The sequence below is a fragment of the Sorex araneus genome, chromosome 3 (genome assembly GCF_027595985.1).
Source record: "Sorex araneus isolate mSorAra2 chromosome 3, mSorAra2.pri, whole genome shotgun sequence".
NCBI lineage: Eukaryota > Metazoa > Chordata > Mammalia > Eulipotyphla > Soricidae > Sorex > Sorex araneus.
Window position 1 is genome coordinate 237,611,062 of NC_073304.1, and position 27,035 is coordinate 237,638,096.

General features: G+C 48.4%; 1 protein-coding gene across 2 annotated transcripts in view; it reads left to right on the forward strand.

The window, feature by feature from the left end:
* The first annotated feature begins 294 nt into the window (after positions 1 to 294).
* Positions 295 to 27,035, forward strand: part of TNRC6C (trinucleotide repeat containing adaptor 6C) — a 104,931-nt gene continuing 78,190 nt past the window's right edge. Inside the window, exon 1 of one of the 2 annotated variants that reach the window (XM_055131006.1) lies at positions 295 to 569. The gene's annotated coding sequence lies outside the window, so the exon portion shown is untranslated. Of the gene's footprint in view, positions 570 to 1,213; positions 1,305 to 27,035 lie in introns of those variants that run through there. The other variant, XM_055131004.1, reaches the window with a different exon arrangement.

The following is a 27,035-nucleotide window of genomic DNA, read 5'->3' on the forward strand; positions in this document are numbered from 1 at the left end:
GCGCGGGGCTGAGGTTCGGTGCGGCCCGGTTGCTGATTCGGCGGGGGCGGGGTGTTCGCGCTCGGGGTGGCGGGGAGCGAGGGGGAGGAGGGAGGTCTCCCCGGGGAGCCGTTTCTCAGCGAGGCTTGTTTGGCTCCCAGCAGGGCGCTCTCCCGGGAGCCGCGGCGCGCAGGGGCGGGCTAGCAGGCGCGCGGCGAGCAGGAAGGGCCCGGGCCGGCGCGTGCACGACCGTGTGCGCGGTGGGGAGGTGCCAGGCGTGTGCACGGCACGGGCGGGACGTGCGCCAGTGCGGGCGCGGGGCAGAGAAAGCCAGCGCCGCGGGGCGAAAACGCCGCGCAAACCCCGGCGTCCGCGCGCAGCGGGAGGCCGCGCTGGGCCCCGGGCGCGTCCCGCCGTCCGGCGCGTGGACGCCAAGCCGCCGCAGGTACAGAACACCGAGGGCGCCGCGCGGGCCTCCCCGCTCCCCGGGAGCTGCCCGGGACCCCCGGGAGCAGCCCGCGAGAAGAGCAGAAGAACACGGGGAGATCTGCGCGCGCCCCGCGCAGCCTGCAGGAGCGCCTCGAGAGCGGGTATTAAGGGAGATGGAGGGGGCGTGGCTGGCTCCAGACGAGCCAATGGGTTCTGGAGGCGCGCGGGGGCGGAGCCGGAGAGCCGCGCTCACATTGGCCAGCGGGCCCTTCGGTATGCAGATACCGTGGAGTCACGTGCCAGGGGCCGGGACGACTTCCTGCTGGAGGCCCGCGCGGGGCGGGGAAGGGGGCGCGAGCGCCCCGTCTGGCTGGAGCGGGGGGAGGGGGGTTCTTGTCAGTTAGAGCAACAAGATGGCCGCGGTGGCAGCTCCGCACCTCAGCGCGACGGCCCCGGGAGCCGCAGCCGCCGCCGCCCGCGCCGCCGGCCCGCAGCCCTGAGAGACGCCCCGGCCGCGCCCGCCCTCCGTGACAGGGTCGTCCCCGCGCCCGCCGCGCCCCCCGCCGCCGCCGCCGGCCCGCCCGAGCCGGACGCGGAGGGAGCGGAGCCGGCCGAGCGCCGCCGCCGCCGCCGCCGCCGCCTCGGTCCCGGGCCGCGCCGGAGCCGCCGTCCCGCCCGCGGGCGCGAGGACGAGGGCGCGTCGCGGCGTCGCCGGGGCCGGACTGGACCTGCCGGGCCGCGCCGCCGCGCCGGCGCTGAGGGGGCCCCCGCCGCCCGAGCGCGCCGCAGGCCCCGCGCCGGCCGCCCGGGGGGTCGCGCCCGCCGCCGCCGCCCGCCCCGCGCCGCCGGAGCCCCGCCGAGGAGCCGCCGCCGCGGCCGCCGGACACGGAGCCCAGGTGAGCGCGGGCCGCGCCGGGCCGGGGCCGCGCCGCCCGGCCGCCCGCCGCGGCGCCTTTGTTCGGCCGGGCCCGGAGCGCGAGGGGCGCCGGCGACCCCCCTGGGCGGGAAGGGCCGCGGCGGCGGCGGGGGGCGTGCGGCGCGCCGGGCCGGGCCGCGGCCGTCGGGGGTGCGGGAGCGGCGGGCGGGCGGGCGCGCGAGTGTGCGGGACACGGGCGCGCGGCGCGGCACCGGGCGCTCCCGGCGCGGGGACCGGCCTCGCGGGGGGCGCGCCGGGACCCCCGAGCGGGGTGGGCCGGGGCCCCGCTCCCGGGAGGGCGGCGGGCGCGGCGCGGGCGGGCGGCGGCGGCCCCGGCGCGGGCCTGTCACCGGCCGGCCGCGCCCCGCGCCGCGCCTCCCGCCGCTGTCAGCCGCGCGGTTCGCGCCTCACCTGGCGGCCGCGGCGGCGCGAGCGGCGGGAGGAGCCCGGGGCGGCCGCGCGCCCCCCGCGCCCGCCGCGCCCCCCGGCTCGCACCTCCGCCGCGCGGGCGGCTCGGCAGTTGGCGGGCGCGGGCGGCGCGTCCGGGCCGCGACATGGTGCTCTCGGGGCGCCCGCCCGCGCGTCCCCGAGGGGCTGCGAGTGGCCGGCGCCCGGCCGCTGCCCCCGACCATTGTGTGGCCGCGCGCGGGCCGCGTCTTCCCCCGCGGCGCGGGGTGGCCCCGGCGGTGCCGCCGGCGTCGGGGCCCCGGGCGGGCAGGGAAGGGGTCGTGGGCCGCGGCCAGCGCCGCGAGAGGGACGTGCCGCGCCCGGCGGCGCTGCTGGCCAGCGGGAGACGCGCGCGGCCGCTGACCGCTCGCCGCCGCCGGGATCCCGCTTCCTGCGCCCCGAGCAGCGCGGCGGCCGCCCGCGGGACCTGCCGCGCCGAGAGGGCGCCTCGGAGGCAGCAGCGCGCACCCCTCGGTCGGGGCGGCCGGGGGTCCAGCACCGCCCTTTGTGGCTCCCGCAGGACGCGGCGCTGGGGGGAAATTGATGCAAAATGAGGTTTCTAAAACGACTGTATGATCCGCGTGTTTTTGTTGGTGTTTGCAGAAGACAATAGCGCTCGAGTACTGGCTACTTTGTTTGTCTCTGCTGGAAGATTACTCTTCTCGACAGAAAGTTACTAGTATTTTTGTTCTGGTAAGACTAGAGGTTTCCTAGAACCTGTTTTTCTCTCAGATTGGGTCATGAGAAATCGAAAACCCAGAAGAGAGGAAACTCATGAAGTAAAATTATGGTGACAGATGATTTCTCCAGCAAACACTTCTTGTGGCGATAGAATGATCCTTTAAAATCCCAGATATATAATATACTCTGATATATAATACACACACGTGTCTCTGTGTCCAAACATTTGTTTTACTACTGAGGTATGCCATTGATTACGGTTGACACTGACAGGAAAGGCTTCATCTCAGTGATTCATTTCGGAGACGGGAACCAAGCATCTGGGAGTAACCTGGAGTACATGCAAATGCTCGCTTTAGATTGTCTTCCAACGTTTGTTTTTTTTTTAGTCACCTTTATTTTAACACCTAAAGATTATAGTGTGACGGGTTTCTATTTACACGGCCTGAGTATTTTCGGGCAAACAATTATATTAGAGTGCTCATGAGGGAAAGTGGGGTAAACTTTTATTTGACTCATAATAACTTAAAACTTCCTAAATCATGGGGAGGTGTGGAGGAATAGAGGAAATATTAAAGTATTTCTCTCCACCGTCACATTTTGTTAAACAGATGCCTTTAATGAGACAAATTTGTGCTTTTCCAAATTTGCCTTGACTCCCAAAACCAGACTAGAGGGAGGAGGTCAGGGCTGCAGTTGGACAGCTTTTTTCCCCCTGTGAAGACACCTTTCAATTGGAAAGGAGCGAAGATAAAATTCCTGTAGTATGAGAAAAGGTGTTTGCATGTTGTATTGTTTCCCCATCTCTAAGTGAGAACCTTAAGATCCTGAATGTAAACATACTCTTGCTGAACTCAGAAGAAATATGCAATTAAAAAAATTTCAATATCAAGTTGTTTTGCTTTAATTTCATATGAGGTCACACCCAGCAGTGCTCTGGGAACTGTGAGGTTCCCAGGGATTAAAACCCAGGCCTCCTGCGTGGAAAGCACATGTCATCCTCTAGGACCCCTATTTCAAGTTTTAAAAAAAGATGATTTTTTTATATTTTAAAAAATTAGTGGAAATTAGTTAATTCATAATATGATTAGACTAAAAATTATGAATGATGAGAATGCATTTGGCATCGTGTAGTGTTCCTAGCGTTTTGAAGTGTAAGACTATTGGTCTTTTTAGCCATCCCCAATAGGAAATTATATCCATGAGATTTCTTCCATGTGTTGTAGATGACTATCGATCAGTTTATTGTGCAGAGGTGATGTTCAAGAAGATTTATAAGAAAGGAAATAGATCAGCAGTTGATTTTGAGGCTTTCCACGTATCAGAATAGCTTTTGAGAGGATTAAGATCTCAGAGTGGAGCAAAGATCAAGATTACTTAGCCAGAGCAACTGAAGCCTTTGGTTCCCGAAAGTCTGAGAGAGAAGAGGGACAGGTTCATGGAGTGATTAGAACTGGGAGGAGGACAGTGTGGGAGCAGAAGGTTGAGCCCTGGGTGCCAGTTTGTGGAAGATTCTGAGTGAGGAAAAGCCAGGTAACTGTTTTGTTCTTGGATTTTTGATTTGTTTTCTTTGTTTGTTTTGGGGCCCCACCCATCTGTGCTCACCCAACTGTGCTCAGGGCTTACTCCTGGCTCTGCTCTCAGGGATCATTCCTGGTGGGGGTCGAGGGACCATATGTAGTATCGGGGATCAGACCTGGATCAGCTGTATGCAAGGCAAACACCTTGCCCACTGTACTTTTGCCTTGGCCCCTGTTCTTGTTCTCTCTCTCTCTTTTTTTTTTAACATTTTATTTTATTTTATTTTTTGCTCTTTGAGTCACACCCAGCGATGCTCAGGGGTTACTCCTGGCTTTGCACTCAGGAATTGCTTCTGGCGGTGCTTGGGGGACCATATGGGATGCCGGGGATCGAACCCAGGTCGGCTGCGTGCTAGGCAAATTCCCTACCCGCTGTACCATCGCTTTGGCCCCCTGTTCTTATTTTCTTAAATTGAAGTTGTTTCAGTTATTCAGAGATTAACTTGTGTGTGTGTGTGTGTGTGTGTGTGTGTGTGTGTTTTCTTATATTAGCGGGTTTCACAGTGAAGTTGACTGGATTTTAGTTGCTTAATTAAACTTACCATTGTGGGGGCTGGAGTGATAGTCCTGTGGGGACTGTGTTTGCCTTGCATGTGGCCAACCTAGGTTTGGTCCCCAGCATCCCATATGGTCCGCTGAGCACCACCAGGAGTAATTCCTAAGTGCAGAGCCAGGATTAACCCTGTGCAGCGCTAGGTGTGACCCAAAAAAGCCAAAAAATGAAAACATCAACTTAACATTTTTAAAATATGGTACGTTTTTGGACTATTCTGGCAGTACTCAGGGGCTACTCCCAGGAAGGTGCTCCAGGGACCATGTGGGACTCCAGCATGCAAAATGTGCCCCAGCCCTGTGAGCTATCTTCCCCACCCCATCTCACTAGTTTTGTCTGAAGATAGAATAGTCCTCAGAAAGAGCAGAATAGTGAGAGCTAGTCATTATTTCCCAAGTAGATTTTATGGGAAATCTTATTTTAAGATAATCTAATTATGCAATCTGAGAATATTTGGGGGAGTTATTAGGGGCTGTACCTAGTGGTGTGCAAGGGTGACTTCTGTCTCTGTACTCAGCAATCACTCCTGACAGTTTCCGGTGGACCACATGGATGCCAGAGATAGAACCCAGGTTGGCTGGCCCACTCTTTCACTTTGCAAAAAAAATACACACTAAGCTTTTTTTCAATCAACTTTAGAGTATGAAGATGCTCTCTGGATATTCAACCTTATATACAACTATCCAGGAAAGTGATTATTTCATAATATAAAGATTACTTGTCAGAAATAAGTATATGACCCTGTTTAAAGATTGTAGATGTGAAGTTGAAGTTTGTGCATGAAGAAGTGTGTGAACCGCTAAGATTTCTGCTGTACAAGTTATGCACCTGAACTGTAACTTATTTCACAAGAAAGTAAGAAACAGTTTTTAAAAAATTCTCCACCTGGGATGTAAGGAGGTTTTGGATGTGTAGCATGGTGAAAGTGAGACTTTTGCTTTTAAAGATTTACTGAAAATGAGTTCATTGGGCCGTGGGTCTTTCAAAGAAAGGAGTGTTGCCCTGTGGAGAGCATCTGGACGAGCTCTCTGCCTCTGTACCCCGGGAGACTGGAGAGCTGTGTGCAGAGCTAGGCCGTTGGGCACCTGGCTGTGAACCCTCACTGCTGTGGCACCCCTAGTTGTTCCCAGCATTGTGAACCCCCTTCTGTAGCTGTGAACCACCCCAGAGCGAAGGGCCTGGGAAACCCGGCTTGGGAAACCCTGCTTTGTGTGGACTCCTTATTCCTTAAGGTCTCTGCATTTCAGCTGTGCTTCCTGGCTTTAGTTTTGCATAGTAATGAATGAAGATGGACCTGGCTGGATTCTGACAGCAGGAGGCGTGGGTTTAAATACCTGGCTTGGAGGGGCTGGCCTTTGCCTTGCATGCGGCTGACCCGGGTTCAATTCCCAGCATCCCATATGGTCCCCTGAGCACTGCCAGGAGTAATTCCTGAGTGCAGAGCCAGGAGGAACCCCTGTGCAACGCCAGGTGTGACCCAAAAAGCAAAAAGAAACAAAAAAAAATAGCTGGCTTGGAATGAACAGCTACTGGGGTGTCTGCTCCACTTTCCCTTTCTCCTCGTTTGTCTCAGCTTGTCATTCCTGCTGCTGAATGACCTTCCTGAGACAGATGTTCTCTGGGGTCCCTTCCCCAGAGTCCACAGGACTGGTGTGATGCCACTGGTTCCAACTTCAGTTCCTTATGAGCGTTTTTTTTTATTTTTTTGGGTCACACCCGGCGTTGCACAGGGATTAACTCCTGGCTCTGCACTCAGGAATAACTCAGTGCTCGGGGGACCATGTGGGATGCTGGGAATTGAACTCGGATCGGCCACGTATAAGGCAAACGCCCTACCTGCTGTGCTATCGCTCCAGCCCTTCCTTATGAACATTTTTTGACACAACAGACTTAAAACTTTTGGTGTAAAAATATGAAGATGAGGGACCAGAGCAATAGTATAGCAGGTTGTCCTTACATATGGTCCACCTGGGTTTGATCCTAGCATCCTGTATAGTCCCCTTTGAGCCTCCAGGAGTGACCCTACTGCAGAACCAGTAGTAAGCCCTGAGTACTGCTAGGTGTGCCCTCCTCCCCAAAAAAGTGAAGCAGTGTACAAGTGTCAGCTCACACCATTATCAAAGTTGCACCATTTTCTATAACTGGCATCTGATTAAATCCAAAGGACCCCTGTGATGGGGCTCCCCTGGAACAGTCTCAGCTATTTCCAACCATGCTCCCCTCCCCCATCCTTCTGGTGGACCCTCTGGTCTAGGCCATTCCACACCCGGCATTTATGCAATTTTCAGCTCTAATATCTTGGAATATACTGGGGCCCATAGAGGGCCATCTTTCTCTCTCTCTCTCTCTCTCTCTCTCTCTCTCTCTCTCTCTCTCTCTTTCTCTCTTCTCTCTCTCTCTCCTCTCTCTCTCTCCCCCACCCCCCTTGATTTAGCTTGGCCCAGAACCATGGTTTTCAGCCCCTTTACCCTGCAGCCCAGTGTGAGACAGCCTCATTTCTCAGACTGCCACCAAGCTTCCCACCCTAGCTCTAGAGTTCAGATACCTGGACAGTCTTTTTTTCTTCAGAGACCCTCTCTGGTTTCTTTCTTTATTTTTTATTTTATTTTATTTTGCTTTTTGGGTCACACCTGGCTGGCGATGCACAGGGGGTTACTCCTGGCTCTTCACTCAAGAATTACTACTGGTGGTGGTCAGGGGACCATATGGGATGCTGGGATTTGAACCCGGGTTGGCCGCGTGCAAGGGAAACGCTCCACCCGCTGTGCTATCGCTCCAGCCCTTGGTTTCTTTCTCTAGAACGTCTTAGAAACTAGTAATCTCTTGTGTCTTCATAGTGTTCTTCACAATGCCATCAACTACAAACCTCCAAAAGCCCAGTTACTCTCAGCATGGGTGGTGAGTCGTGCCGAGGTGATCGATGGGACCCTGTCCTGTTGGTTCCTTCTGTGTATGGCCCTGCTGACCTTCCTTGGGATGAGCCTCAGCAGTTGGACTCATGCCTTATTTGTGTGAGACCTTTTTTTTTTCCTTTTCGAGTCACACCCAGCGATGCTCAGGGTTTACTCCTGGCTCTGCACTCAGGAATTACTCCTGGTGGTGCTCAGGGGACCATATGGAATGCTGGGAATCGAACCCGGTTCGGCCACGTGCAAGGCAAACTCTCTACCACTGTGAGGCCAGGTTTGATCCCTAGCACCCTGACATTCTAAATAAGATCACAACTCAAATCAGTTGTTTGGGTTGAGCCTGGCAAAGATGTTGTTTACTTTTTATTCCCAAAGATAATTTTTTTCAAGTAAGATAGGAGGGGTGGGGAAGATGAGGGGCATGTGTGGTGAGCCATAGCCAGTGGTGCTCAGGGCTTAGTCCTGACTCTGTTCTCAAGAGCATTGCTTGGGGAGCACATGTGGTGCTGGGGATTTGAACTGGAGTTGGCCACGTGCAAGGCAAGCACCTTTACTCTGGGGCTATCTCTCCTTGGTCCCAAGATAATTTCTTTTTAATTACTCTTTTAAGAAGCAGAGAAAATGTAAAATAGCAGCTGGAAGTAGAAGTCAGACCTGAAGTTGGGAAATGGCCACATGGGTCCGTCCTCTCACCTTTCCAGCCATGCACACTGAGAGATGCTCACGGCAGAGCTGTGTAGAAATTACAGGGGTGCAGAATGATTCCTTTGATTGCATCCTGTTTTCTCACGCTCTATCTGGAACATGAAATACCAAGGGGGAGGGGAGAGCAAATGGAAAGGGATTTAATAGGCTTTGTTCTTCAGGAGCATGATGCTTTAAAGGAGGCTTACTGGGGTCAGGAGAGGAGAGGGGTAAGGGAAGAAGGTGGTGGCTATGTGCAAGCACGTCTAGAACAGTTGAGAAGGGAAGTTTGGAATGGTAGTTAGAAAGCTCTCTCCCAGGTAACCAGAGTTCATGAGAAAGATCTTCAGGGCTGGGGAGATGGCGCAAAGGACTGGAGCACATGCTTTACATGCAGAAGCCCCCAGGTTAATCCGCGTTACCACATAGTCCCATGGTAACTGAGCTGACAGTAACCTCTTGGGCACCAGTGAGTGTGAACAAGTCCTCCGTAGATGGGGCTGGAGATATATAAGGGTTGAGGTGCTTGCCTTTACATGCCTGACTCGTGAGACTACATGCTGTCTGTCCCCTAAGCACTGTTGGGAGTGACCCCTGAGCATAGAACCTGAAGCCAGGACTAGACATCACCAAAAATAAGAAATAATTTAAAAAATAGAATAAAACTAATCTGTGAGTTGGTGCTAAGACAAGAATATTTATTCTGGGATTTTTTTTGTTTGTTTATTTTGGAACCACACCTGATGATGCTCAGGAGTTACTCCTAGTAGGGCTCTGGGATTTGGGGGACTATCTGGGGTGCTGGGGATCAAATCTGGGTTGGCTGTATGCGAGGAAAGTGCCTTACCTACTATATTATCTTTTTTTTTTTTGGTTTGTTTTGGGTTTGGGGCCACACCCATCGATGCTCAGGGCTTACTCTTGATTCTGCACTCAGGTATTACTCCTGGAGATGCTCGGGGGAAGAATATGGAATGCCAGGGATTGAACCTGGGTCCCCCAGCTTGCAAGACAAGCACCCTGCCCACTGAACTATCTCTCGGGCGCCATACAGGAGATGATAGCCAGGCTGTGCTTGTTTATTCCTGGCTTTGTGCTCAAGAATCACTCCTGGTGATGCTCAGGAAATGTTACGCGGTGCTTGAAATTACTCCTTATGTGGTGCTTGAAATTACTCCTGTACTATCTTTCTGGACCCTTAAGGTTTATGCTATTCTGTAATAGCATACTGAAGACATAACATGAATTTTACCTTATTTACTCCTCATAATCCTCCCCCCTTGCCCCTAAGGATGCTTCTGTGACTTCTATTTATAGATGAAGAGAGGAAAGACAAAAAAGTGTTTGTTTGTTTGTTTTGGGGGGCCATACATGGTGGTCCCCAGGAGTTACTCCTGTCTGCACGCAGGCATTGTTCCTGGTGGTACTCTGGGGACCATATGGGATGTGGGGAGGTCAGCCATGTGCAAGGCAGATGCCCAGCCCGCTGTCCTACTGCTCCTGTCCTAAAAAGTAGTTGTTTCTGTAAGATCCTCTGTAGAAGGGGAAACCAGAAGGGGAAACCAAGATGATGAATCTTTTTTTTTTTTAATCTGTGTTGTGCTAATCTTGGTAAGGCTCGTAGAATGCTTTGCTTTCTGAACACTTTTTATCTATTAATGATCCCTCAAAGGCAATTTGTAAGGTCATTGCTGGTTCTGTGTCATTTTTTGGATTGGGAAGGTGAGGGGGGGTTCCTTAATTTGTTTAAAGCCAGAGCTTTTAATAAGTGTGTCTAAGCCCTCTGATGTGGGAGGTAAACTCTTTATTTGCCTTCTGTGTGGCCTTCAGAAGGCCCCAAGCATGGTCACTTCTTCCTTTACTCCAGAAAAGGGAATGCCTCTGTGACCAGGGAACAGGTCGTGCCCTCGCCCTCCTGATCAGACTTGCTAGTGAGGAGACAGGTACCAAATAAGTAAAAATTTCAAATCCCCAAACCAAACCGAGAGCAATTTCACATTGGGGAGCTTCATAGGTGACAGTAATCTGTGATGTCTGTGAAATTAAAGGGCTCTAGATCTTATTTCTCCTCTTGAAGGTGATTTCAAACATACTTGGATTCTTGGAAAGGTCTGGCTGCAAAAGAAATAATGTGTACCTTTCTTTATTAGCTGAGTCTTTCCAAACCTCTTGTGACCTCCGGTCATAGTTTTCCTTCCGTGCTGCCTTTTCATTCAGCAGAGTGAACTTTGGGAGAGTGGGGAGCCAGAGGCCGGCCGTGGGCTGCGGCTTCACAGGAACAGGTCCTGGAAGGTTGATAGGGTTCAGCTAGACGGAAGGACCGTTTCTTCAAAGAGCCAAGTAGGCAGTCAATGGTTGGGACTAGTAAGGGCCTACCTGAAGGTTCGAATCAGTCTTTTTGCTAATCAGTGAAACAGCTCTGGTTACAACTGAAGTCATGTTGGCAGCAAGATTTAGCAGGCCTGTTGCATAGCCCCTCCATTCGGAACTGTTGAGGTGGTTGGTGGGCCCAGCAGGAACCCAGGGGGACAGTAGAAACTTTCCTTGAATCAATATATACTAGATGGATGGAGGGGAAATCAGAAGCATGAAAGCCATTTATATGGCGAATGGTTTTATTATTATTTAAAAAAATTTTTTTTTGTTGATATAGACCTTTGTATTTGTCTGTAAGATAATGCAAGCTTGGACACGTAGAATGGGTAGGGTCCAACTGAAGAGGTGTTACGGACAGTGAGGAGGATCAAATAGTGAAGAGTGATCTCTGCCAGCTGTTGGAACTAACAAGTTCTAAGGTCAGTTTCTTAGTACTCTGCTCCTGCCAGATACTGGAGAAACTTCAAATTAAGTCATTGCAGATAAAAATGTTAAAATGTTTGTTAAATACATACAGTGTGTCCTTTGAAAATGCTGATGGGGGAAGCTGACACATAAGATAGCAGTTTTAGGAGAATTTCTTGTGTGAGATCCCGGGGTAGCTATTTGACTCACAACATAAATCCTGGTATGTAATGAGCCATGTAATAATAGGGTTCTGCTGTTAATTACGGAGAATGCTCTCAACAAAATCGATTTTTTTTAGTACCATATCCTTAAAATAATTTTTAACTTGGAGTTTATATAACAGACTCAGATATTTGTAAACTTTATAAATCTATAATATTGACAGAAAAGAGAAAAACAATCTTCAATACTTCCAGGATCTGGAATGTCAGGTTACAACTATATACTTCTGTCAGAGTGATCTTGTTAAGTTAAAAGAGTTTTTTAAAGACTAGATACATTTAATAAACTCCTTAAACATAAGTGACAATACAGTTCTCCTTAACAAAGAAATATTTGTAACATACCCCATCTCACCCTTTTCAGATTTCTGTGGGTGAATTGGGAAGACTTTAAAACAGCAAAATTATATTAGTTAGCCACAGTCAGGTGGTAAGAACATTGGCCACCATCGCACCTCTGTGTACCTTAGGGCTCTGGGTTTGTCGATGAGTGCTTGGCCTAGCGCTAATCCCAGTGCGACTCAGGCCAACCTGCCACCTAGTCCTTCACTGTGTCATTTCTCTGTGAGGGCTTTATTTCTTCAGCAGGCCTAATAACTTGTATCTTTAAAATTTCTGCAGTATTTCACAGCTACTGAGATACACACTTTTTGGGTTTGATTTTGAGTCGTCTCTGTCTTCAGAGATGTTGTTTCCACATCAGTGGGGGAGGGAAAAGCGTTGGTCGATGAATTTTGCTTCTGCTAAGCAAGTGGCCTTATTTCCGTGAGTCCACACAGCATGGAGGGAGGAACTCCAGGTGTGAAGAGAGGACAGTAGGAGGAGTCCTCCCAGCAGGTCTCAGCAGGACCCTGGCCCAGGCTAGCGTGTGTGAGCCAGGAACACAGCTCCCCTCCCTGTGCTGCTGGGGCCCTGCTGGTGACTGCAAAGTAGCCATTTGTCACAGGCGCTTGAATTGCATGTCTGTGCACTTATCACAGAATAAGTCCTAGTTTGCGTTTCAGGGGCCTTGGGACGTCTTCAGATACTAGATCATTAGAAAAAGGAACTCTGTAACTAACGGATCATTCCCGACCATCCAGACACTCTGTCTGGTTAGCATATGTTAACTTAATATTACACATATTACTGTGTTCTCCTCTAGAGGGACTCAGTAGAAATCAAATCACATTTTTAAAGAATGTTATCAGGGCTTTTTTTCCCCTGAAATCAATTTTTATCAACTCACAATGTAGTCCTTTAGCAAAATTACTAGACATGGTTATTTAAAGATCTTATATAATATCTTAATACCTTTGATGCAGAATTTGGAAGATGTGGATCCCATGGTCTAAGAGGTCTTCCCTTTTTTTTTCTTTTGGCATTTTGGGTCACACCCGGCGATGCACAGGGGTCACTCCTGGCCCTGCACTTAGGAATCACCCCTGGCAGTGCTCAGGGGACCCTATGGGATGCTGGGAATCGAACCCGGGGTCGGCTGCCTGTAAGACAGACTCCCTACCCGCTGTGCTATCGCTCCACACCCCCTCCCCCCCAGGTCTTTCTTTTTATCCCGTGATTTCCCAACTGAATCTCACATTTCAGATTTCTAATTTTAGGGTCCCTCAAAAGATTCTCTTCCTCTTGTCTTTCTCATAGCTTTCCCCACCCCTCTTTATTTGTTCTTTTCATGTTCTTCAGTGTTTTTCATCAGCCCTTCTCCGAAATGTGTGCATCAGAGATGGGAGAAGAGGCTCAGCTTGAGACACGGTGACAGGCAGCTTCTCTTAACTTCTGAGGGTGGTACAGTGCTAAGCCTGTTTTCTTTGAAGACACACTCACAGCTGTGGAAAGGGCTCCAGGCTTCATAACAGTCACAGTAGTCCTAGTGATTGTCATTGCCAAGTACAGAGAAGGACTTACCTACTTTATTCTCAACCAAAACCTGAGGCACCTTGGAGACGTCATGGATTCTGGATCATGGCAACCGTGCTCCTGACTGTTCTCCATCTCTCGGGGAATTGAGTGGTTTTAGTTATCTTTTGTTTGTTTAGGGGGTGCCACTTGTGGCTGTGCTTAGGGCTTACTCTTGGCTCTGCTGTGCTCAGGGATCAGTTCTGATAGGGCCTGGGGGACCTTATGCAGTGCCAGGGATCAAACCCAGCCAGGTCGACTGGTCGAACCCAGGTTGGCTGTGTGCAAGGCACGCACCTTAGCCGCACCCCAATTTTCTTTCTTTCTTTTTTTTTTTTGCTTTTCGGGTCACACCTGGCAATGCACAGGGGTTACTTCTGGCTCTGCACTCAGTAATCACCCCTGGCGGTGCTCAGAGGACCCTATGGGATGCTGGGAATTCAACCTGGGTTGGCCACATGCAAGGCAAATGCCCTACCCACTGTACTATTGCTCCAGCCCCCAATTTTTTTTTTTTTTTTTTTTTTTTTGCTTTTTTGGGTCACACCTGGCGATGCACAGGGGTTACTCCTGGCTCTGCACTCAGGAATTACCCCTGGCGGTGCTCAGGGGACCATATGGGATGCTGGGATTTGAACCCGGGTCGGCCGCGTGCAAGGCAAACGCCCTACCCGCTGTGCTATCTCTCCAGCCCGTCCAGCCCCCAATTTTTGTTATCTTTAAACTAAAACCAAAGAAAATCCAGATTTGATCTGTAGCATCTTACTCACTAATTACGAAAAGTGTCAAATATTATATAAATAGCCTGTGTATAATTGGTTCACAGCTCAAAACTATTATTTGAGCTCGTTCTGTGTTAAGAGAAAACTAATTTAGATGTGTTGAGAATGTATGTTATTTCTGTGTGACAAACTGGATGGCCAGTTCTTTGTTTTGGGTTTTTTGCTCAAACCTGGTGATGCTCAAGGGTTACCCCTGGCTCTGCACTCAGGAATTACTCTTGATAGTGCTCAGGGGACCATATGGGATGCCAGAGATCGAACCTGGGTCGGCCGTGTGCAAGGCTAGCGCCTTACTCACTGTACTTACTCACTCCAGACCCTGGATGGCAAATTTCCCCCCTTGATTTCTCTGGCATCTGGAATGCAGTGTAGACCAGGAGTATATCTGAGACAAAGATGTCATGGATTTTTTTTTTTCCTGTCACAGCAGGTTTTTCTTTGAAGCATTATTTGAAAATTAACATTACTGAAGAATTTAAACCTACTTAAAGAATTCTAGCTTTAAATCAAATTATTAAGAGTAGGAGATATTTCTGTAAAAAAAAATCTGTGTCACCTTGAAACCAGGATGCTTTACCTAAATGAGGTAAGCCAGAAGTAAGCTGCCTTTGATATGTAAGAGCAGCATGTGAAGAGCAATCACTGTCTTTCTTCTTTCTAATTCAGTGACTTCCTAGTCAATCTCAGATCTCAGTTGGAAAGCAATTTCCTTCACTTGACCCGTTTTTCTTTCATGTTCTGTCTTTTGGTCCTTCCACGCTGCAGTTTGATGGACTGGAGTAGGATAAACCCTTACCAATATTTGAGGAAGGGGGTTCAGCACCTGCTTTGGAATCACAGACTGTCCTGAGAGGAACAGTTTAGCTCCTTACTTTGCTATCACACCTTTCAAGAAGAATATACACTGAAATCCACTGATGGCGAAGCAGATGGTTAGAGGCGGGGGAAATGGGTAAGGGGAAGATATCATTTAGTTACTTGGTTAATTTAAAGATGTTAGCATTGTATTAAACATACATCAAACTTAATATGCCTATTTCATAAAACATCTATCATGAGACCTGCATCTCTTGTTATTAATGCTCCTTCAGCCACAGGCGCGACATGCGATCTATCATGTGATAACGTTTATTTTACATCTACAGCTCATCGAGTAATTGAATTGACTTCTACATGAAATCAAATTCTAAATGTCCCCACAAAGCTGCTTCCCTTCACCAAACCATCGTCTCATTTGTCCATTTTGAGTTCTCTGTGTACACTTGTGCCTCTGCCCTAATTTGCTGGGGCCTGGAAGTACCGCACCTCCCCTGAAGACATCAAGAGTGCCCAGTCTGGACACTCCCCAGACGCCGTGTTCACATTTGACTTGCAGGTGACTGCAGAGTGAGTGCTCCCATTTCCTGGGCTCATGGCTGTGCTCCTCTTCCTTAAGCGACTTTCGCTCCTCCTTGCTGCACTCAGTAACCGTGGACTGGGTGCCGCTGACTCCCTTCCTTTCTCCGTGTGCCGTGTATCAGAAAATCAATGAAATTTTAAATAACCTGTGGATCAAAGGAGAGATCATAAGGGAAAGTGGCAAAGTGCTTTGATCTGAAAGAAAACATCAGAATTTAGTGGTACAGCTAAGCTTTACAGAGAGGGAAAGGTATAGCTTTGTTTATTTGTTTGGTGTTTGGTACCATACTTAGTGGTACTCAGGGCTTGCTCTGGGCTCCATGCTCAGGTATGACTCCTGGTGGTGTTCAGGGGACCATGTGTGGTGCCAGGGATCGAGCCTAGGTTGGCAGCATGTAGGGCAAGTGTCCTAGCCACTGTGCTATCTCTCTGGCTCCGTTTATTTATTTCTTTATTTATTGGGTGTTTGGTCACAACCAGCAGTGGATACTCCTGCTTGGTGCTTGGGGGTCACTCCCAGTGGTGCTCAAGGGACCATGCTGGGGATCAAACTTGGACTTCCTGAATGCAAAGCATGTGCTTCATCCTGTTGAAGTAGTTCACTGGCCCAAGATTATAGTTAAGTCTGAAAAGAAGAAAATTTCAAATAAATGGATCCAGAAAGTGAAGAACAAACTAAATACCCCATAGCAAGTAACAAGAAGAACATGAATATTGAGTGGAGGTCAATAAAATTGAAATAATAAAACAACTGTATAATTAGCAAGATAACAGGATTAACAAAACTCTAGCTAGACTGATCAAGACATTAACTGAGAAAACACGAATTATGAAAATCAAGAATAAAAACCTGGGACATGTGAGTTCTTTCTCAGAAATGTAGAAGACACCATGAATAACTTTATACCAACAAATCCAGCTGCATAAATTAAATGGTCAAAATCCTAGGACTAGACAAATTACCACAATTAACTGAAGAATGAAAAATCTGAGTGGACACATATAAGGAGAGCAGTTGAATTTATAATTAAAAATCTTATCACAGGAGACTGGGCAGATGACTCAAGCAGTAGAGCAAATGCCGAGGATGTGTGAGGCCTTGGGTTGGACCTGTGGCACTGTGTGCCCGAGTACAGCTGTCCCCAGCACCACCTGCTGTGAACTTGGTGGCCCCGAGCATCAAACTGCCATGCCTGCCAGGCCAAGCACTTGACATAAAGAAAAAGTTCAGGTCATCTTGGCATCATATTTGGTCATTTTTGGAACATATAAAAACTAATACCAAGCCTTCACAAGCATTTCTAGAAAATAAAGGAAGTAGTTCCCAGCTATATAGCCAACATTATTGTGATACCAAACCCATAGATGTCAAAAGAAAATAAAACTGCCACCCAGTATCCAGTATGAATACAAACACAAGGTCACCAGTCAAACATTAGGAAAGCAAACCCAGCACCTCATCAAGAGGATGATGGCCTGGGGGTGTAGCCTCAGGGAGCGTGCTTGCCTGGTGTGCTTGAGACCCTGGGTTTGGTTCCTCACACTGGGAGAGAAGTAAACAGTATTATAACCAGGTAGGATTTATTCTGGGATTGTGAGTTGAGGCTAACATCTTAAAATCACTAAAAAGTAATGTAATACCAAATTAATAAAATAAGGGAAAGCATTGTCTAATTAACTCACGCATTAAATAAATAAAGTAAATAAAGCACTTGACAAAATCTTACACACTATCATGATGATGACTCAATAGGTTAGGTAGAGTTTGAAATTGTTCAGCTTAGTAAATGACATGGAGAGCCCGCCAAACACCAAGATACCATGTGTACCCGGTGAGTGAGTGACTGCTTCTCCTAGAACTGGCTGTGAGATGAGGGTGGCCACACTTGATGGATGCTTCTGCTTCATGTTCTCCTGCAGATTCCAGCCTGCGTAATCAGGTATACAAAGCAAATTAATAGAAGACATGTAGTTAGGAAAAAGAAGCAAATACTCATTTTCTTGGCAAAATGATTTCTGCTTGTAGAAATCCCTGAAGATAAAGCTGCCAGAAATAGTAAAACAAGTTTAGTATGGTCACAGATATAAGCCTCTTGCATCAATGTTGGATATTTTGTTGTATAAACCATTTACAAGTGAAAGTTAGAAAAACAGTTCCAGGGCTAAGGAGGCATAAAGGCCGAAGGTTCCATCCTGGCTCTACTCACCTTGCATCATTCGTGAGGCCACGAGGAGTGTGTGTGTGTGTGTGTGTGGGGGGGGGGGTTGTGTTGTATTTTGGGTGGGCTTTTTTGGGTTTTGCGTGTTTGTTTTCTTGGGGCACACCCAGCAATGATCACGGTTACTCCTGGCTCTGTGCTCAGAAATTACTCCTGCGATACCTGGGATTAAACCAGTTGGCTGCATGCAAAGTAAGTGCCCTCCCACTATACTATCTCTTTGACCCCTCAGCTGAGAGTTGTATCCCCATCCTGGCCCTCTGCTGAGTGGGGTCCCTGCCACTGCCTTTGGTATATTTGTGCATTGCAACCTAGGACATCACCACAGATAGCAGCAAAGGGAGGGAAAGAGGGAAGGACTTGTGTGTGTGTGTGTGTGTATCTTTATTAAGACTGATTATTTTTGTTGTACATATAGTAAGTTGCATATGAAATGTGCATGCAGTAAATTTTGATGTATGTTTACATCTGTGAACAATTGCAGTGGGCAGGGTAGGAACATATCGATTGAGGAGTGAGACAGACCTTGCTGGAGAGAAGATTTAAAAACAAGTGAAACCAAGCCTGTCCCTGCCCTCCGCCCCCCAGTAACCGCTGTAAAGATAATGGAGAGGGAAGCGGGAGCGTTCCTCCCTAGAGTTCTGCCTTTGAAGATTGCTGCACGTAACAGTTTAAAATATTTTGTATTCTAGGAAAGTAATTGTCTCAAATATGACTTACACATACATTCCTCTTTGGGGGGAAATCTGGTCCTTTGAAAATGTCAAGGCAGGGGCTGGAGAGATAGCACAGCGGGTAGGGCGTTTGCCTTGCACGCGGCCGACCCAGGTTCAAATCCCAGCATCCCATATGGTCCCCTGAGAACGGCCAGGGGTAATTCCTGAGTGCAGAGCCAGGAGTAACCCCTGTGCATCGCCAGGTGTGACCCAAAAAGCAAAAAAAAAAAAAAAAAAAAAAATGTCAAGGCTGTTGTGGTTATGAGACTTAAGGACTTTAAGTCAAGCTTTGATAACAGTGGGAACATCTTCATATTAAGACCTACCACATCTTCACATAAAATCTACCACCAATCCACTTACTGCTGTATGAGATAAAAGATAGCCCCATGTTAAAAAGTAGAAAGCACACTTAGAGTTGAATCCTGTAAACTGAGCAAATGTAGCCTTCTGAGAAGGTTATTTTAATGTGGAATCATGTCAACTTTCTCATCTACTGATAACCACCAGTTTTAGCCTAGTCTGGGGACTTGGTTCTTGGCTAGATTTCTAGGTACCTTTACTCCTAGCTGACTGCGTTCATTTTTTCCCAGTTTCTCTGATCCTTTATTTGCCACCTGGAAGTTGTGGACACTGACGCCTATGGTAGGGCAATCGTATGAACTCAGTGAGATAATGCATATATTTGTGATCAGGGATCTCCACTCCTGACGATCCTTGGGGAACTAAATGTGGTGCCAGGGATTTGAACTGGGATCGGCTGCATGCAAGGCAAGTGCAAAGCCCTGTTCTTTCTCTCTGCCCACCCACACCCGTGCATGCATCTGACACTTTGTAGGCACAGTTCTTCAGCCTTTATTCAGCGCTGCAAAATCTATTTTTCTATAGCTTACATTTGCGGTGTCATCTGTTTGTGTTTATAATTTCAGAGGAGTGGTTCAAGTCTCAAGAGTGGCTTTATATTAATCCTACCGCACATATGACCATGGTAATCACTTTGATATGATTTAGAAAGTGTGGGAAGAGAGCTTGTTCTGCTCTGAAAACATCTACAAGTGCTGGCATATCAGATTATCAAATGAGCAAAAGGTGGGGTAGAAAGTGAATTTGTTCTTTGCAGACTGGTGGAGTTTGTTAGTGACAGTCATTCTGTCGGCTTGACACACTGTGTTCCTCACTGTGGGTTACCAGAAAGCGTTCCAGAGTAAATAAAAATTGTTCTGTTGAGCACCCCAGGCCCCACATGGGAAGTTGCCTCTAGCCTCTGGGTGTGGGACAACAACAAGAAGCTCTGCTGAGACTTCGGACACCTCTGGGCCGGAGAGCTATCACAGGGGCGAAGGCACTCAGTTTGCTCGCAGCCAGCCCTGTTCGGCCCACAGCTCCTCCTGTGGTCTTCCTGGTACTGCCAGGAGTAAGCCCTGAGTACTGCCAGATGTTTTTTTTTTTTTTTTGCTTTTTGGGTCACACCCAGCGATGCTCAGGGGTCACTCCAGGCTCTGCACTCAGGAATTACCCCTGGCCATGCTCGGGGGACCATATGGGATGCTGGGAATCGAACCCGGGTCGGCCGCATGCAAAGCAAACGCCCTACCCGCTGTGCTATTGCTCCAGCCCCAGTACTGCCAGATGTGACCCAGAACCAACCCAAAAGAAAATGATCAAATAGTCACTTTATATATAAAGCTTTTACAGATGTTTTCATTTTAGAGGTAGGTTGGAGGAAAGTTAAGGGCCAGGGATGTCGCTTAGCGGTAGAATGCTTGTCTTGCACATATGGGACTCGGGTGCAATTCCTGGCACCTTAAAAGAGAAAAACAAAATGCTTAACTCCTCACTGCCTGGTGTCCAGCCTGTCCAGTTAGTGCCCAGCAGGTGTACACGTGCTTTGCTGCCTTTTAAGTTTGGGGGCCATACCTGGCAGTGCTCAGGGCTTACTCCTTGCGGGACTCGGGGGTGCTAGTGATCAGGCCCAGGTAAGGCACATGTAAGGTAAGTGCCCTGGTCGCAGTGCTGTTGCTTCAGCCTCTGATTTGTTACCTTTTGCACAATTCTTTTTCTCTTCAGTTGCAAACTCCTTGAAGGCAGAATTTGCATTTAGTTATTTCCATCTTTCATCAAGCTTGACTTAGTGGTTTAACGTCTGGTTGGCACTTGGTATTGTTGCTTGATTTGATAGTCCAGTCTTCATATGTGTGTGTGTACTGATTTCTGTTGGTACCCACTTTGAAGTTTGATGAGATTCCTAGTGATGGGGAAGGTAGAGGAGCAGTAATTATCCCTTTCCAATCTTTCCTAGAGCCCAAGTAATTCTTTAGCTTTGGGTAATAAAAAGCAATTCCCTGACTCAGAAATAGTAGATATTTCTGGACTGTTCTACAACAAAAGATGTTTACTGTCATAGAGCCCTGGTTCTGTGTAAGGTCAGGTCTTTACTCTGTGGGTTTTTTTTTTTTTTTTTTTTGCGGGGAGGGATGGGGCGTGGGGCACACTTGGCCATGCACAGAGGCTCTACCTGGCTCTGCACTCAGGAGTCGCGTCTGGCAGTGCTCATATGGAATGCTGGGGGGGGGGGTCTAACCCTGATCAGCTGCATGCAAGGCAAGCACCCTACCTGCTCTCCAGTTCCACTTTGTTGCATTTTTTAGTTGGGGGGAGAGCAGGTAGGTTTGAGGTTTGCAGGCTACACCTGGCAGTGCCCGGAGTAATCCCCTGCAGTGCTCAGGACCATATGCTGTGCAAGGATCAGACCAGAGTTGGCCATGTGCAGGGCAAGTGCCTCATCTCCTGTACAGAATCCTTTGAAAACCTAGAAAGCCTAAAACACATGAAAGAAAATTTAATTATGAAAGAATTATTTCCCGAGGGTTTCTCCTTTCTAGATAATGCTAATAATTCTTTCATGCTTTTTAGTATTTACTGTGTAAATTATCTCAGAACTTATAAGAGGGTAGGTTATTCAATTTATTTATAAAGCTTATGTAATGATATTAAAAACGTGAAAATGACAGCAACAAAAGATTTTTTCATATAAATATCTGAGAACTTACAAGAAAGCATACTTGATTGGTACTATAGTGGTATTTCTCTGAAACCTCTAGAGGTGGAACAGCACAGGTGCGGTTTGTCCTGGGAATGCAAAAACAGAAAAGGGACATGGAGTGAAGTGTCAGCCAGCTCAGAGACTTTGGAGAAGGGAAGCCCGGTACTGGAGTTCAGGGCCGACAGAAGAAGACGGTCCCCTGTGAACAGTTCTGGTTGGTGCTGCCCACTTCCCTAAACTACCCACAAAATGGTAGTGACCATAAATGATCCTGAATCCAGCCCTCACACAGACTAAAACCTGATTTTTGAATTGACTAGAGTGATTTGCCTTGACTTTCAAGTTTGCTTATACTTATTAAAAAGCCAAGGTAAATCCTGGCTAGAGGACAGTTACTATGACCGCAGCCTCAGGTGGTCTCAGAATTGTTCACATCAGGGGCTAGCGCTCCATGAAGAATGGGTCTGAGGGTCTGGAGCAATAGGACAGTGGGTAGGGCATTTGCCTTGCACGTGGTTGACTTGGGTTTGATTCCCAGCATCCCATATGGTCCCCTGAGCACCGCCTGGGGTAATTCCTGAGTGCAGAGCCAAGAGTAACCCCTGTGCATTGCCGGGTGTGACCCAAAAAGCAAAAAAAAAAAAAAAAAGGTCTGAAAAGAAAAACAGTAAGGACGCCATGGAGAGCCAGGCTTTAGGGTTCTCGGACTGAGAATCTAAGATGCTCGGCAATGAAATGACAAATGAGAACTTCTGTGGGAAACTGCAAATCTCCTGATACATATTTAGTAGAAATTCTGAATCAAGAAGCCTGATTTCCTATATGAATGGTCACATCTGAAACAAGCACTAGAAACCTGGAAGGAAAATTAGAAGAAAATATCCATGCTGAGATGTAGAAAGGCCAAAAGAAATGGAAAGAATAAAAAACAACTTTGTATGCAAATACATTTATTTGTGAAGTTTGTTCATTTAAATAATTACATGACTCAAGGCATTTAGCCAAAAAATTGGATTTATTGATGGCTATAGTAATAATTAATTGTCAAGAATGTGATGTCTCAATAACTATATTTTAAATTTTTCCATATAGTAAATGAAAAAGTGAAAAAAAAAAAAAGAATAAAGAACAAGACAAGGGAGCACCGGCAAGGCCTCAAAGGAGAGGAGAGGGAATAAGTCATGAGTGTGAGAGGATGGCTGAGAGTCTTTCAAAACTGACTCCGACCCAGACTGGAGCGTTCCTATGATGCTAAGCACAATAAACACAGAAGATAGAAAAGGAAAAAATTGTGGAAAATGAAAGAAAGTCCCAAGTAAGCTAAATGAAGTAAAAAAAAACAATCATAAAACTCCTCATAATCGACTTTGTAGAAGAAATGAAAATCATAAGAAACACTATCTTCAGTTTGTCAAGAAAGTAACAACCAACTAGAATTTTGTATTAGGCAAAAATTGGGGCATATATTTTTTTCAGACAGACAAAAACTGGTTAGAATTTATCACTAGCAGGTCCACACTACTTCCAAGAGTTGGGAAATGATCCTGGATGAAAATCTGGAGAGGCAGGAAGAACAAAATGCAGTGGAGGGCGGAGGGCTGGTAGATGGCTTGGAACCCAAAGTAACACTAACTGTAGGAAACAGTGAAGGTAGACATCAGCAGCCCAGAAAGCAGGAAAGGAGTAGATGGACTTGAGATCCTCATCATTTCTCTGTAAGAGACTCATGAATCTGGGATGTGATGTAACATCCCAGTGCTGTTTAGGGAGAGAATCACTTAATGCCAGAGATGAGTCGGCAGTCGTCAGCCCATGGCCGCACAGTCATCCAGAGGAATGGAGTTGGCAGCACCTGTTGACAAGCCTGACTTGGGGCTTCTGGTGGAGAAAGGGGAACAGAAATGTCCTGGGTACCATCTGTGACCTCATGCCAGATGCAGAAACTGCAGTGACTTAGGACATTTTTTCTTTTCTTTTTGGTTTTTGGGCCATATCTGGAGGTGGTCAGGTGCAGAGGGCTCTGGTCTCAGGGATCGCTCCTGGTGGAGCTCAGGGGACCCTCTGGGGTGCTTGGGATTGAGCCCAGGTTAGCCTGCTTCCGAGGCAGGTATTCTACCCCCTGTACTCTCAGTCCAGCCCCAAGGTATTTTTCCTTTGTTACATCTGTATGGGATGGAGCGATAGCACAGCGGGTAGAGTGTTTGCTTTGCATGTGGCTGACCCAGGTTTGATTCTTCCGTCCCTCTCGGAGGACCCAGCAAGCTACCGAGAGTATCCCGCCTGCACAGCAGAGCCTGGCAAGCTACCCGTGGTGTATTTGACATGCCATAAATAGTAACAGCAAATCTCACAATGGAAATGTTACTGTGCCCACTCGAGCAAATCGATGAACAATGGGAGGACAGTGCTACAGTGCTACATCTGTATAGTTTCTTCTTACTCTTCATACATGCACAGTCTCTTGCCCCTGCGCCTGGCTGTCTTCACCCGGGCCCCTCAGAGTGGGTGAGTTGAGTTTCCCTCCCCGCCCTGAGCAGAGCCCCCAGAGCCGAAGACCTCTGGAACCCAGCCAACAGCCATGCTCAAGGCCCCTCTCCACACGTTCGGACGAGCCTCACACATGAAGGAACCGCAGAGGAACCCAGGTGTGTGCGACCCGGGGCTGAGATCTCCAAGCCTGCTTGGATCAGGACTGGGCCTTGATAGCCTTGGAGAACCTGGCAGCCTGGAAAGCTACCAAGAGTTTTCTGCCCGCGAAGGAGATGAGAGCCTGGCAAATTCCCCGTGGCGTATTGATATGCCAAAACCAGTAACAATGATGGGTCTCATTCCCCTGACCCTGAAAGAGCCTCTAATGCGGCACCTTTGGGAAGCACGAGTAAAGAGAAGCTTCTAAAATCTTAGGGCTAGGACTGATGGATTGAGACTGCTTGAGAAAATCGATGATCAACAGGATGATGATGATGACTCCTCTTACACAAATTGTTGGGAATGATTTAGCCTGGCTTTTTAAAGTATGGGTCAAGTCTCCATGGCATGACAGCAAAACTGAATGTAGGGGTTGTGAAAAGTTTTGTTTTTTTTTTTTTGCTTTTTGGGTCACACCTGGCGATGCACAGGGGTTACTCCTGGCTCTGCACTCAGGAATCACTCCTGGCGGTGCTCAGGGGACTATATGGGATGCTGGGATTCGAACCCGGATCGGCCACGTGCAAGGCAAACGCCCTACCCGCTGTGCTATCTCTCCAGCCCCGGTTGTGAAAAGTTTAAAACTTTGTTTTAGGGGGCTGGAGTGATAGCGGGTGGGCGTTTGCCTTGCATGCGGCTGACCCAGGTTTGATTCCCAGCATCCCATATGGTCCCCTGAGCACTGCCAGGCAGAGCCAGGAGTAACACCCCTGTGCCTCACTGGGTGTGACCCAGAAGAAAAAAAAACTGTTTTAGAATAATTTTTGACAGCAAAAACTGAATTTGTCTAGCTATTTTATGTGCCCTTATGCTCTTGGGCAAGGAAGGGTTGTGAGTGGAAGAAGTCTAAGAAGACCCACTTTTGAGAACAGATGGTTTAACGGGGCTTTACTGAATTAAGAGCTGCTGGGGGGTGAATAAGTGACTGTTGGCAGGGAGGAAGTGAGAGCATCTTTGTTTCTGGGGAGAGAGGCACTTGGTTTGAGGGGGCAGCAGTGTGGTGTTTATGGTAGTTCACGTGTGTGTAGCAGACACGGGGAAGTCGAGTGGGCAAGGGGACAGCTGTTGGCCTTTGTTGACTGTCTTCTTCCAACTGCACAAACCCAGATCTTTCCGGTGCTGGCACTGGGTACTGGATGCACCTTGGAGGATGGACTGGGGCAGGAGAGGCTTTCCGTCCAGTGTGAGCTGGGTGCAGCAGGCAGCAGATTGGGTCTGGAAATCCTGTTTGCCGCCCCCCCAATTGGCACAGACTTTGGGCCGCCCACACACGCAGGAAGCCCTGTATGAACCCCTGTATGAACCAACTCTGACCTGGAGCCGCCTTTAAGTCTCTGGCTGACCTGTGGGCCCCTGTGGTGGCCACATCCTCAGTATAGAGAAGGGCTGACATTTGCTCCCTCTGGACCCCTTAATGACCATGGCTAGATTGCGGTCTCTCATCTACCAGTTAACGGACCCTTTATAAAATTCACCCAGCTCAAATTACTTCTGTGTTTCCTAACAGCAGGGACCTTTCTCGTTTCATCATTACTAAATTCTCTTAATATCAGTCCTGCTGTTTGCGCTTAAGTTTTAAGTATTGAGGTAAGTACACATTTACACAAAAACAGTTTAGTACGTTATGTGCTTAGCTTCTAAATAATATTCATATGGTTAATAATGGACGGGAGCGATAGCACAGTAGGTAGGGTGTTTGCCTTGTGCTCGACCGACCCGGGTTCTATTCCTCCATCCCTCTCGGAGAGCCTACCGAGAGTATCCCACCCGCACGGCAGAGCCCGACAAGCTCCCCGTGGCATTTTCGATATGCCAAAAACAGTAACAAGTCTCACAGTGGAGACGTTACTGGTGCCCACTCGAGCAAATCGATGAACAACAGGACGACAGTGCTACAGTGCTGTTCCTGCACAAACAACTAAAATAGCTTCTGGGTTCTTGGGGATGGTGAGTAAGACGAGCACTCGACTGACTGTTGTCAGTGACACAGCTCTTTACAGCTCGTCAGAGGTCAGCAGGGACCTCTGTTCAACAGGAACCCCCAGCTCCCTGGACCATGGTGGCTTCTTTACACCACAGTGCCAGCAGCTCCAAATGGCCTGTGCTTTTATACTTCATCCCTGCCCCGTTGTCTGATTGGTTATTCCCAATAGACGTGAGGGTTTGAAAACTGTGATCTGATTGGCCATTCAAAAAGGACCAATCAGATTGGCTGTAACATACACTCAAATACCTTCCTTCCTCACTTCCACTGTAACACTGCCGGCTTAGACAGATATGCTAGCTTTCATTGCTCTGTAACTGTCACAACAATGCGGTAGTTCTCAACCAGGAGCTCTCTGTCCCCCTTTGGGTCCACAGGATATTCCAAGGAGATCACAGATGAAGATTACTTAAGAGGGGTCATGACATGAACCTAGGAAGTTAATAGGACCGGGGTGGGGGTGGGGGGAACAGAAAGGAAACTAGGTTGAAAGGGCCACAGTCTGAGATAGGTTGAGAAGCACCGGTTTAAAGAAATAGGTTATTTGTGGTTTTGCAGGCCAGTGTCTGGTGTAGTGGGACTGGAGTCTGTTCAGGGTTGTGTGGACTGAACCCAGGTGTCAGACTGAGTACTCCTGGAAAGGGAACGATGGGCTTCCAGCCTGAGTGGCAGAATTCTCTTGTGATTGTAGGACTGAGACCCTTACTTCCTTACCAGCTGCCGGGGCAGTGAGGGGGCTACTCACCACTCCTAGGCGCCCTGTACCTTCCATTCATCTTTAAACCAGCAGCTGTGGTGTTGAGTCCTTTCTGAAACCTTGACCTTTTGACTTCTCATCTCTGACCTCTGCAGCACCAGATCCAATGATATGGTCAGACCACATGGGTTATCCCTCTATCTTAAGATCCATCTGATTTGGGATTTGACTTTGACATATCTGCAAAACTACTTAGTGCTTGGTTGAATAGCTGAGTGAAGATATGTACATAACAGGGATCAGAAATATTGGTGGGATAGGGACTGGAGCTGTAGTATAGCTTGCAGGTAGGGTACCTACCTTGCATGCAGTTGACCTAGGTTTGATCCCCAACATCTCATATAATCCCCCAGGTCCCTCCAAGAGTGATCC